Source organism: Vombatus ursinus, unplaced genomic scaffold (genome assembly GCF_900497805.2).
Source record: "Vombatus ursinus unplaced genomic scaffold, bare-nosed wombat genome assembly UNPS02015129.1, whole genome shotgun sequence".
Lineage (NCBI taxonomy): Eukaryota > Metazoa > Chordata > Mammalia > Diprotodontia > Vombatidae > Vombatus > Vombatus ursinus.
In genome coordinates this window covers 5,327,859-5,339,480 of record NW_020954907.1, presented here as the reverse complement: position 1 = coordinate 5,339,480, position 11,622 = coordinate 5,327,859, and the positions used below count along the sequence as shown (strand labels likewise).

The 11,622-nt window shown below is 47.1% G+C and overlaps 2 protein-coding genes across 4 annotated transcripts in view; one reads left to right on the top strand and one right to left on the bottom strand.

Annotated features, from left to right (window-relative positions):
* The window catches only part of SNCG (synuclein gamma), a 31,595-nt gene extending 30,083 nt beyond the window's left edge, over positions 1–1,512 (bottom strand). Inside the window, exon 1 of one of the 3 annotated variants that reach the window (XM_027846316.1) lies at positions 1,472–1,512. The gene's annotated coding sequence lies outside the window, so the exon portion shown is untranslated. Of the gene's footprint in view, positions 1–711; positions 753–1,471 lie in introns of those variants that run through there. The other 2 variants (XM_027846317.1, XM_027846315.1) reach the window with 2 other exon arrangements.
* The window catches only part of MMRN2 (multimerin 2), a 46,133-nt gene that overhangs the window by 15,885 nt on the left and 18,626 nt on the right, over positions 1–11,622 (top strand). The window lies entirely within an intron of this gene.

Genomic DNA, 11,622 nt, shown 5'->3' with positions numbered 1-11,622 from the left:
CTGGAAAAGTATTTAACTTCTCTCAGTCAGTACTACTTTCCTCATCTGGAAAAAGGGAATAAAAATATTTTCACCACTGATCTTACAGGATTATTGGGGAAATGAAGTGTCGGCAAACCTGAAGGCACTAAAGAAATCTCGAGCAGCGGGCTAGCCTGGGATGGGAAGACACGAGTTCCAATCCTGCCTCAGACACTTGCTGGTTGTGTGACCCTGGGTAGTTCCTTTAAACCTCCCGGTTTTTCATTTCTTCCCCTGTAAGGGAGGGGGAGACTAGCAGCACCTCCTCCTAGTGCTGTTTGTGAGGATCAAAGGGGATGATGTGTGTAAAGTGCTTTGCAAACCTTAAAGCCCACACAAATGCCAGTTGTGATGATGATGATGATGATGATGATGATGATGATGGTGTCATTTAGAGGTGTGGAGCAGGTGTTGATCTGCATTGGTGGCTGGTGTCTCCTCAGGACAAGTCCCCTACCCAGGTGAAATAAACATACCCACCCCTGCCCCCCAAAAAAGGCAGAGAGGCGGCACAGTGGTCAGAGTGCTTAGTCTAGAGACAGAAAGTGTTCTCAAGGCCCCGCTGACCTTTGCTGCCACACCACAAATCTAGCCTTAGACACTTCCTAGCAGTGTGACCCTGGACAAGTCATTTAACCTCTATCTGCCTCAATTTCTCATCTGTAAAATGGAGATAATAACAGCACTTACCTCCCAGGGTTATTGTGAGGCTTGAAGGAAGTCACGTTTGGAAAGCTCTTTGCAAACCCTAAAGCAAGATAGAATTGTTGGCTACTATCTTAAAAAAAAAAAATCACCATTAGCCATGTATTCACTCATTCAATAAGGCACATGATGGAATTGTACTCAGGCAAGTCAGCAACTTCTCTGACTGCTACCTGCCCTTTTTCTTTTTAATTTTTAATTTTTCTTGTTTTTATGCCTCCACTTAGTTAGTAGATGACCACCCCTTAAAATAAAGCATAGAAAAAGGGGAAAGACAGGCAGCTCAGCAAAGCCAACAATGAAATACAACGATCACATCTGACAGTATATATTGTTATTGTTCAGTCGTGTCTGACTCTTTGGGACCCCATCTGGGGTTTTCTTGGCAGAGATACTGGACTGGTTTGGCATTTCCTTCTGCAGCTCATTTTACAAATGAGGAAACTGAGGCAAATAAGATTAAGTGACTTGCCCAGGGGCACACAGTTACTAAGTGTCTGAAGTCAAATTTGAACTCAGGTCTTCCTGACTCCAGGTCCAACGCTCTATCCATGACACCACCTGGCTGCCCCCCTGCTGAGAGTATATACAATATTCTAGACCCATAGATCCCCACCTCTGCAAAATAACGGAGGGAAATACATTTACTCCTCACTTCTTCATGGGGGACAGCTCTGGAGCTGGAAGGGTAAGGTCATTTAGTCCAATCTCTTCATTTCACAGATAAGGATATCAAGTGACTTACCCAAGTTCATAGAGACAGGACTGGAACCCAGGTTTCTTCCCCCCAGAGCTGGCACGTTTTGCACTGTGCTCTGCCTGCCCCTTTTTAAAAGGAGAAAACCATTCCCAGGCATCTGGGAGGGGTCCCATGAGCCAAGGGCTCTTTGCCAGGATGCCTATGAATCCCTGGATGCCTGGGTCCAGTTGGGAGGGGCCTGCCCCAGCCCATCTATAGGACAGACAGCTGGCTGCCTACATCCACCCCTACCCATGCCCTCTGCCCTCCACTCTCTGCCCCCCACCCCAGGCTGCTGCCAATAGAGTCACTCAGATATGTTCCCTCTGTGCTCTACTGAGTCCATACTCATGACAAGCCAAGCAGTGGGCAGTTCTTCTAGGAAGAGGAGGGCACGCCTGCCTGCCTGCCAGGGTGTTTGGAGCAGATAAAAATCGGGAAGGGGAGGGAAGCGGTGCTGCGAGGAGAGGGAAAATCCTACCACCTTTGGCCTGGGAGAAAGCTGGGGCCCCGCAGGGAAATGAGAACAATGGGGGGCCCCCCTCCAGGACTGGCCTTTGCCACTTCTTCAGGAAAGCGGCTGCTCAGACCAGCCCCGAGTGAGGGCTGTTGATGAGGCTGGAGCTCCAGCCAAGAACAAGATGGAAAAAGAAATAAACGGGAACAAGCATGTTCTCAAGGCCCCACTGACCTCTGCTGCCTCCCCACATTCAATCAAACATGGACTAAGTTTCCACTAGGCAAGAGCTAGGCTTTGAAATCAGAAAGCCAAAGCTAAGCCTGGAATTAGGAAGACTCGAGTTCAAATCCAGCCTCTTCAGATTCACGTAACCCTGCCTGCCTCAGTTTCCCCAACTGTGAAACAAGAGGACTGTCGTAAGGATCAAATGAGATAGAATTCATAAATTGCCTGGCACACAGTAGGCACTTAATAGATGTTTATTTCCTTCCTTTCCAAATCTAAATGCCTTGCTGCTGTCTGCGTGACCTTGGACCTCCCCAAAGCTGTTTCCTTATCTAGTCCAACTCTCATTTGTAAGGGCTGGACTGGATGACCCTGAGTTCTCTTCCATCCCTAGATTCATGATTCTATGAAGAAGAGATGAGAAAGGACTCTTCTCTCCCTTCCCTTGCAGGAATGGGGCGAGGTGGTTGAGCCACACTGGATATATTGTCCCTCCTAGCTCTGGGCCCATGATTCTATGAACTTTACTTTGGGACCTTGTACAAATCAGGGAACCTCTCTGGGCCTCAGTTTCTTTATCTGTCAAATGACAAGAGTTAAACTAGATAACCTTCAGGCCCCTCTAGCTCTGAATATATGATTCCAGGGTCCCTAATTATCATCTCTATGCAAATGACTCTCAAATCTACATTTACAGCCTTAATCTCTCCTGAGCTCCAGGCCTATATCACCAACTGTCTGCTCGCCATCTCCACTTGGATATTGCATCATCATTCTCAAACCCAACAAGTCTAAAATGGAACCCACCTCTGCCCCCCCAAATTCATTCCCTCCTCCAAACTTCACTATTTCTCTTCAGTCATCCAGGTTCCAAAGCTCAATCACACTTAACTCCTTCCTCTCCCTCATCCCCCTTAGTCAATCAAATCCTATGATTCTGCCTCCATGACACCTCTCTTATCTGTTCCTTTATCTTCCTCCCATAGCCAACAACCTACTTCAGGCATTCATCATCACTTTCTCAGACTATTGTAATAACCTCCTGCTTGGTCTCCCTGTTTCTATCCTCTTCCCCCTCCAATCCAACCTCTACATTGATTCCAAAATAACTTTTTTTTTTTTTTTTGGTGAGGCGATCAGGGTTAAGTGACTTGCCCAGGGTCACACAGCTAGTAAGTGTTAAGTGTCTGAGACTGGATTTGAACTCAGGTCCTCCTGACTCCAAGGCCAGAGCTCTATTCACTGCGCCACCTAGCTGCCCTCAAAATAACCTTCTTAAACCCAGCTCTGATCCTGCTGCTGCCTAGCTCAAAAATCTTCAGTGGCTCCCTCTTACCTCTTAGTTAAGATTAAAAAGTCCTCAGTCTCATAGTTAAAGCTGACTTCTGTCTCTCTTCTCTTCCCAGTTTTTTTCTTCATTTTATTCCCTTTCATGTGCTATTCATCCAGCCAAACTGCACTACCTATGATTCTTCCGCCTTGCCTTCCATCTCTAGCCTTCGTGCACTTCTACCGCCTGCCCCCAAGCCTGGCAAGGGCTCCCTCCACATCTCCATCTGCTTGTACTGCCACCTTCCTTTGAAGCTCAGCTCAGTCACCATGTTGTTTGGGATGCTTTCCTGGGTCTCCTCTGCCTTGCTGCTCCGCCCTCCTCTTGCTGGTACTCTTACCAAAGATCATAGGATCCTCAATTCAGATCTGGAATGGAACTTAGATGTCACTGAGTCCACCAGCCCATTTGAGAAAAGTGAGGCTCAGAGGGATGTAAGTGACTTGCTCAGGGTCACATAGCAGGAGTGTCTGAAGCAGGATTCAAATCCAGGTCTTCCTGATTCCCAGCCGCAGCACTCCATCCCCTATGCCACACTGCACTCCCCCTTCTGGAATGATTTTGTATTTACTAATCTAAGTCCATGTTGTGTCTCCACCCCCATCCCTTTTCTTTTGCCATGTTCCAGCAGAATGGAAGCTCCTTAAGGGCAGGATCTAATTTGGTTTTTGCCTTTGTACCTCCATTCCCTTTATAACACAATGCCTTGCATGGAGTAGATGCTTAATAAATACTGGTTGATTGTTTTGTATCCCTAGTCTAGCAAAGTGCCAAGTACATAATAGTCACTTAATAGATATGTTTGAGTGTGATTGAGGGGATTGGATTAGATGACCCCTCAGGTGGTTTCTGGCTTTAGATATTATTCTCTGTCTGGGGCAGACTCTTTGGACAATCCATAGCATTGGCTGCAGAGAAAAGGAGAGATGAGCCCTGGGCCCCAACATGGGGTTGAGTTTGGTTTCTTTTGGACTATATCTGTGATTACTTTGATAAAGGGAACTCTCAGGTGAGGAAATTCCTTCCACTGGCACAGGTTAGCGCCTTCTCAGAGATGTATAGCCTTACAGACTTTCCTAGAGCACTTAGAGGTGACACGATTTGTTCAAGGGTCGCATAGCCCGTATGCGTCAGAAGCAGGATTTTAACTCAAGTGTTCCTGTCTCCAAGGCCAGCTCTCTACCCACTGGCCCACCCGGCTTCTCCCTGCCCCAGGTGAGAGATGTCATCCAATTCCCTGAGTCTGAGAGGCATTGCCACCCTCCCCTCCATGGACTGTGGAAGTAGAGACATCCTCTTCCTGAGATCAGGACAGAGCTCTGAGGAGCGCGATCGGGGGAACTGGTACCCAAGGAAGGCTTCAGTTCAGAGAAGGCTGGCAGCAGCCCAACAAGGATGGAGCCAATCCAAAATGATGGCTCTTATTTTCCACTCAAGATTGTTGTCGAGATGGAATAACCATTAGATACACTCAATGCAGAGCCTTCAAAACCCCTCAGGCAATAACCATCCCATTCTACCCTAGCCAAAAGGGAGGGGGAAATTGACGTGGAACAGATTTCAGTTCTCATTAAACCTCATTATGGTTTGTGGGATTCAGAAATGGAAGGACCTTGGAGGTGGTTGAGCCCAACCCCCTTATATTACTGAGGAGGAAATGAGGCCCAGAAAAGTGAGGTGACTTACAGAGATACAAGGTCACACAGGAAATAATAAGAAAGTCGGGGTTCAAATTCAGGCCTTTGGACATGGTACCACACCCCCCCTTTTCTGTTAGTGGCAGCCCGTAGCTTTGGCCCTTCCACTAGGGTAATGGTCTTAACCCGGGGTCCATGAACTTGCTTGAAAACATATTTTCATGACTGCATTTCAATACAATTGGCTTCCTTTGTAATCCAATGTGTTTTATTTTATGCCTCATTCTGTGGAGAGGTGCATAGGCTTTACCACACTACCCAAAGGGGCTTGGACACATAAAAGAACCTGTGCACTTGAGTGTGTAGGGAAGCAAAAAGGTGCTGACTCCTCACACATGTTGTTGTTCAGTCGTGTCTGACTCTTCATGACCCCATTTGGGGTTTTCTTGGCAAAGATACTGGCGTGGTTTGCCATTTCCTTCCCCATCTCATTTTATAGATAAGGAAACTGAGGCTAACCGGGTTAAGTGACTTGCCTAGGGTCACCGAGCCAGTAAGTGTCTGAGGCCAAATTTGAACTCACGTCTTCCTGATTCCAGGCCTGGCGTTCTATCCACTGCACTACCTAGCTGCCCCCTTTCCTGGCACTTAGTAAGAGCTTAATAAGGGCTTCTTGACTAACCACATTGGCCTAATACAAGATGGTGAGTGGGAGTAGCTGAATTAAAGCCTAGAGACAATTGGGTTTGGGAGGTGTGGTACCATCAGATGATGGTCCTGGCTGAATTTCCTACTCCTTGGTTTGGCAGAAAAGAGTACAGGATTTGGAGTCAGAGAACTTGAGTCTGAGGCCTAATTTTGCTATTTACCACCTGTTTGGCCTTTGGAAAGGCATTTCACAGTCTAGACCTCGGTTTCCTGATTTGTAAAAATGAAAGGATTAAACCAGATAACCTCTGCTGCCCTTTCCAGCACTAAATCCTATACTCCTTTCACATCTCATGACCCAGCCTGGAGGACAAATGTTTATCCCAAGCCATAACCACTGAGCAACAGAGACTGCAGAACAAGATGCCTTTCTTGGTTCCTTTTTGGAAGTGGGTAAACCATTCGCTCCAGTGTCTAAGGCTTTCTATGTTCCCAAATCAATGGGTCCCCTGAGAGGCCACCTCCTGAGCCTTGCCCTTCAGGGAGACCCAAGGCAGGAAGGTGAGCAGACCTTTGTTTGGATTGGAGACCAGCCACTGTTTCCACCTATGCCGCCTAGCTGGCTTAACTCTCTATCAGTTGAGTCACTTTCCCATTGAATCCAGGACTAGTTCCACACCCTAGGAGCAGCGGAAAAGGAAGGGTAAAAATAAACACTCCTATACCCCTTTCTCTCTTCTCCTGCCTCCGCCTCCCTCCTCACACCGCAAGCATCCTATCAAAGCAAGGCATACTTCAATTACAGCATTCCACCCGAACTCTTCTCATGCCCAGTTCTCAGCTTCCAATTTGGTTGGTCATCTGCCAACCTACTCGACGTCTACACTAAACACCAGCCCACCTGAATCCCCTCATCTCCCCAGAGTCACATGGCAACCCCAAGCCCACAGATTCCAGTCACACACACATACACACACACACACACACACACTTCTCTGCAAAGCTCCACCTTGCGTTACATACGCCTCACAGGGAGTCGTTGGGATTGTGTGGCCCACAGGGACACCAGTCGGTTTTAATTTTCCTCGTTCTAGTTTATGTCTGCCACACTGGACAAGTTCCTTACTTCTCTGGGCCTCTACTTCATAGGATCATAGATCAAGGACCACCTGGTCCAAACCCATCATTTTACAGATAAGGAAACTGAGGCTCAGGGAGATTAATTGACTTACTGAAGGTCACACACACATAGCAAGTGGCAGTCAGGATTTGAACCAAGGACCGCTACCACCAAATTCATCACCTTTTCTTTAGTACTTTGCTTCTTTCCCCTCTTTCTTTATCACATGAGGGAGAGGAACTGGGTGACCTCTGAGGACCCTTCTTGCTCCCAATCTCTGACCCCCAGTTCTCACTATCACCAGAGAGCAAACAGGCCCAGTCTGCAGCATTCATCATGGCAGGGTACACCAAAGAAGCAGGAAAGAATGGGCAGCATTGCATTGCATTTCCATGCAGCAAACATGGAGTAAGTGACGAATGGGTGCAGTGGTCCTGCTCAGGGGTATCAAGAGGAACCAGGGCCCCCAAATCTCAGTCTCAGGAGGGAGCCCCAGAGAAGCATCTGTAACTGCTAACCTCCGAACTGGGTTGGGCTTCACATATTCTCCATGCCATGCCCCCATTCCTTGTTCCCTCTGAATTCCTTCCCCCTGACCAGTAGCCATGTCAATCATATAACACAATATTGTAGTAGTAGGGAAAGGACAATTTACTGCTTAAAACAGAAATGCTGGAGAAAACCAGGTGACCAGTAATAACAGCACCTACCCCCAGGGTTGTTGTGAGGATTAAATGAGATAATTGTAGAGAGCTCAGAGGAATACCAGGCACACAGAAGGAGCTTTATAAGTGTTGTTGCTATTATTAGTATTATGTTCACTGTCAACATTCTCAGCCTCAGTCCCAGCAAGCCCACCATTCAACCTCCAGGTCTCCAGTTCAATCTCCCCTTGCTATCTTTGTCCCTTGACTCAACAGGATGAAGGTCTGGGTGTCAGGGGGCCTGGCTAAAGCTCTTGGGGCCTTGGGACATGATAGGTGTCTTGGCCCCAGGAGCATTGAGCCCTGCAAACATGGCTTCTCCAGATGGGAACCCCAGCCCAAGGGGAAGATGCCCTTGAATGGGAAATCCAACCTGGAGCTTAATACCCCATCGCCAGAGCTAGTCCTGGCCATAATCCTCTTCTCCTCACTGCCTGGCCTGGACTCCTTATGCTCCCTTCAAAACAGCCATGCTTCTTCCTAGGCTCTGATGACAACATTACCATGGGAGGGTCACCATGCCGTGGGATCGCCACACAGGCTCCTAGGAAAAGGAGTTCCTTTAAGGAAGGGGAGGGAAAGAATAAGAGTTTATATAGTACCTACTACGTGCCAGGCACTGTACTAAGTGCTTTACAAATATTATCTCATTGGATCCTCACAACAACCCTGGGAGGTAGGTGTTATTGTTATCCCCATTTTACAGGTGAGGAAACTAAGGCAGATAGTGGTTAAGTGACTTGTCCAGGATTACACTACTAGGAAGTGTCTGATACTGGATTTGAATTCAAGGCTTCCAGTGCTCTATCCACTGTACCACCTAGCTGCCTACCAGGCAAACATCTACTTACATGGGCACACATATATAAGTACAATTTAAGGGAGACTGAGACAAAGCCAAAGAAGGGCTTCTAGACAACAGGCTTAAAGAAAGATAAGGGGGAGATTGTTTCCAGCTGAGGCAATCAGGGAAGGCTTCCTGGAACAGCTGGCACCTGACTGAGCCTTAAAGGAAGAGACAGGTTTCGATAAGCAGACACGAGAAGGGCATGACTTTCAGGTCAATCTGGCATAGAGGTTGGGGAAAAGAACATAGAATGACTTTGGGGACAGTCCCTCAATTTGTCTGGAAGGACCTCTATAGTACACGAAGAGCAGAACCAGGAAAGAAGGTATTAAAGGTCAATGGGAACCAAATTGTAGACGGCCTTCGCTGCAATCCCAAAAGCCAAACTAAACAGTGTCAGCAGTAGGGAGCTATAGAATGTTTTTGAGCAGGAAAGTTATGTGGTCAGGCCTGTGTATTAAAAAGGTGAATTTAGCTTAGAAAGAGATCAGTCTGGAGGCCATCATAACTAGGATGGGAAAGGAAGGTATGGGGGGGAAAGATATGGAGGAATAAGGAAACTGATCTGACATAGGAGAGAGAGAAGAAAAAGAGTCCCAGATGTCTTTGAGATTTAGAATCTGGGTGACTGAGAGGAAAAGGTACTCTCCCTGCCCTATAGCAGGCACAAAGCCAAAGTCAAATTCCAGGTCATGGGTCTGTTTTCAGGCAGCTGCCACTCCACCCCAGGGTTGTGCTCAGTCAACATCCTCTAACGATGTAGGCCACAGACCTGGCTACAGCAGCCAGTGGCTGGAGGGATTCTCCATGTGGGTCTGGGGACCAGACACCAGAGGGCCGTTTCTGGAGTCCTGCTAATACCACCATGCTCATGTGCTCCAATCCAGCCTTTTGGCCTTCCAATGGAGATATCATGTCCTGCGGACAGGCATTATTAGTGATTTCAGTTCACACTGGCTTTGGCAAATCTCCCTCGCCCAAACACCATGATGCCTGTCAGTGTAGCTGATTGACACCCACCCATTCACAGCTGGACCTTTCTCAGAATCAGAGAATCTCAGAAAGCTTCCAAGACCATCTACTCCAACCAACTTCTGTCTCTCACTGACTTCATGACTGTAGGCCCCTCTCTCAACCCATCTCTGGATCTATAACATGAGATGCCCTCCTGAGGGTCCTTCCAGCTCTGAAACCATGATCCTCAGAACCCATCCCTGAACAAGAATCCCTTCTCCTACAGAATAGGACAAGTGGTCCACCAAGCTGAGGGGGAGCCCACCTGCTTCCAAGGCAGCCCCATCGACTTTTAGATGGCTCAGGTGTTCTGTACATCCCTGATGGCATGCCCAAATGTTGCTTAGTTGTGGCCCTGACCCATCCCTCCTGGTTCAGCCCTCTAGAACCAAGCAGAATAAGTATGATGCCTTTTCCACGGCAACAGCCCCTCAGATTTCTGCTCTGTCCCCACCCTCTGTGATTTATGATGTTGATCCTTGCTCCAGAGGCCAGATTTGGTGTGGGTGTTTTCCTTCAAAATGTGAATTATCAGTATTTTGGTTCCTGTGTTTCTATGCGATCACTCACACACACAGTTCAAAGGGGCTTTATCAGAGCGAGGCCTCTTGTCCCACGCCCCTTCCTTACAACAATGAGGCATTTCATATCAAGGACCACTCCAAAATCATGCCCTGACATTTCCAAATTCCCTCCCCTTGATTCAGTCTGGTATTTAGAAAACATATTTGGTTTCCTTCCCAATTTCCGCCCACTTACCCACCCTATTGAAATTGTTTTATATAACTTTGTATGGGCCAGAGAGTTTGCTACATAGAGTATGGGAGTTGGAGTCAGAAGACCTGAGTTTTAATCCTGCTCAGATATTTACTAGCTACATGACCAGGGCAAGTCACTTAACCTCTTCTGGCCTCAGTTTCCCCATCTGTAAAATAAGGATAAAACTAGTATCTTCTTTACAGGTTGTTCTATAAAATATTTTGCAATTGTATAAAATGCTTAAAGCAGTAGATAATAAGAATAATTAATCATAATAATTATTGATGATAATAAAGGAGTAAGGATCCGACATATAATATGATTGGCATAAAGAATTCCCAAGTGTGGAAACTTCCTTTCCAAAAGTGGATCAGATTTTTTCTTCAACTTCTAGCCTTGGAAAGGTATCCAAAATCAAACAGCCAGTAGGTGTTCAAGGCAAGCTTGAACCCAGATCCTTCTAGCTTCAAGGCCAGGTCATTATCCATTTGGCAACATCGCCTGTCCTAATTTGGATGTCCTTCTTCTATCCCTCTGTAAGTTCCTTGAGGGCAAAGTGTTTCATTTTTGTCTCTGGATTGCCAGTCCTGCACATCTTTTGTTGCTCTTTGGTCATTTTTAATCAGGTCTCACTCTTTATGACCCCCCTTTGGGGGTATTCTTGACAGAGATACTGGAATGGTTTGCCTTTTCCTTCTCCAGCTCATTTTTACAGATGAGGAAAATGAAGTAAACAGGGTAAGTGACTTGCCCAGGATCACACAGTAGGTAAGGGGCTGAGGCTAGATTTGAACTCAAGAAAATGAGTCTTCCTGATGCCAAGCTCAGTGCTCTATGCACTATGGCGCCCCCTAGCGTCCCAGTCCTGCACATAGTATCCACTTAATGATTGTTAAGGAGACTAGTCAATTGCTCAAGCATTTATGAAATACTTACCAAACTATGTGCCCAGCCACTTCCTAGCTCCCTAGCCCAGGCAAAAATGGGACGCAATAAGATAGAGTGGAAAGAATGCTGATCACCAATGGCCTCTGTGGACAGGGCTCAGATCCTGACTCCAGCTCTTGCTAGTGATGGGGCCCATGGGTACTCCTGTTTCCTCCCCTGCAACTGTCCCAAGGAAGGGGCTTTTCAACTCTGAATGACATAGAATGTGAGCTGTGGGGACTCCTGGAAGGGAGAAGATAAAGCGGCTGCGGGGCAAAAGTGCTAGCCCACGCCTTTCATTGTACAGATGAGGAAAGTGAGGCCCAGACAAAGGGCGTTAACTTATGGAGTGTCACCCAGGTGGTAACGTGAAAGAACTAGAATTGGAACCCAGGTTCTCTGTCGCCATTGCACTGAGGTGACGGGGATTTTAAAAAGAGATCTGGAGAGAGAGAGAGAGAGAGAGAGAGAGAGAGAGAGAGAGAG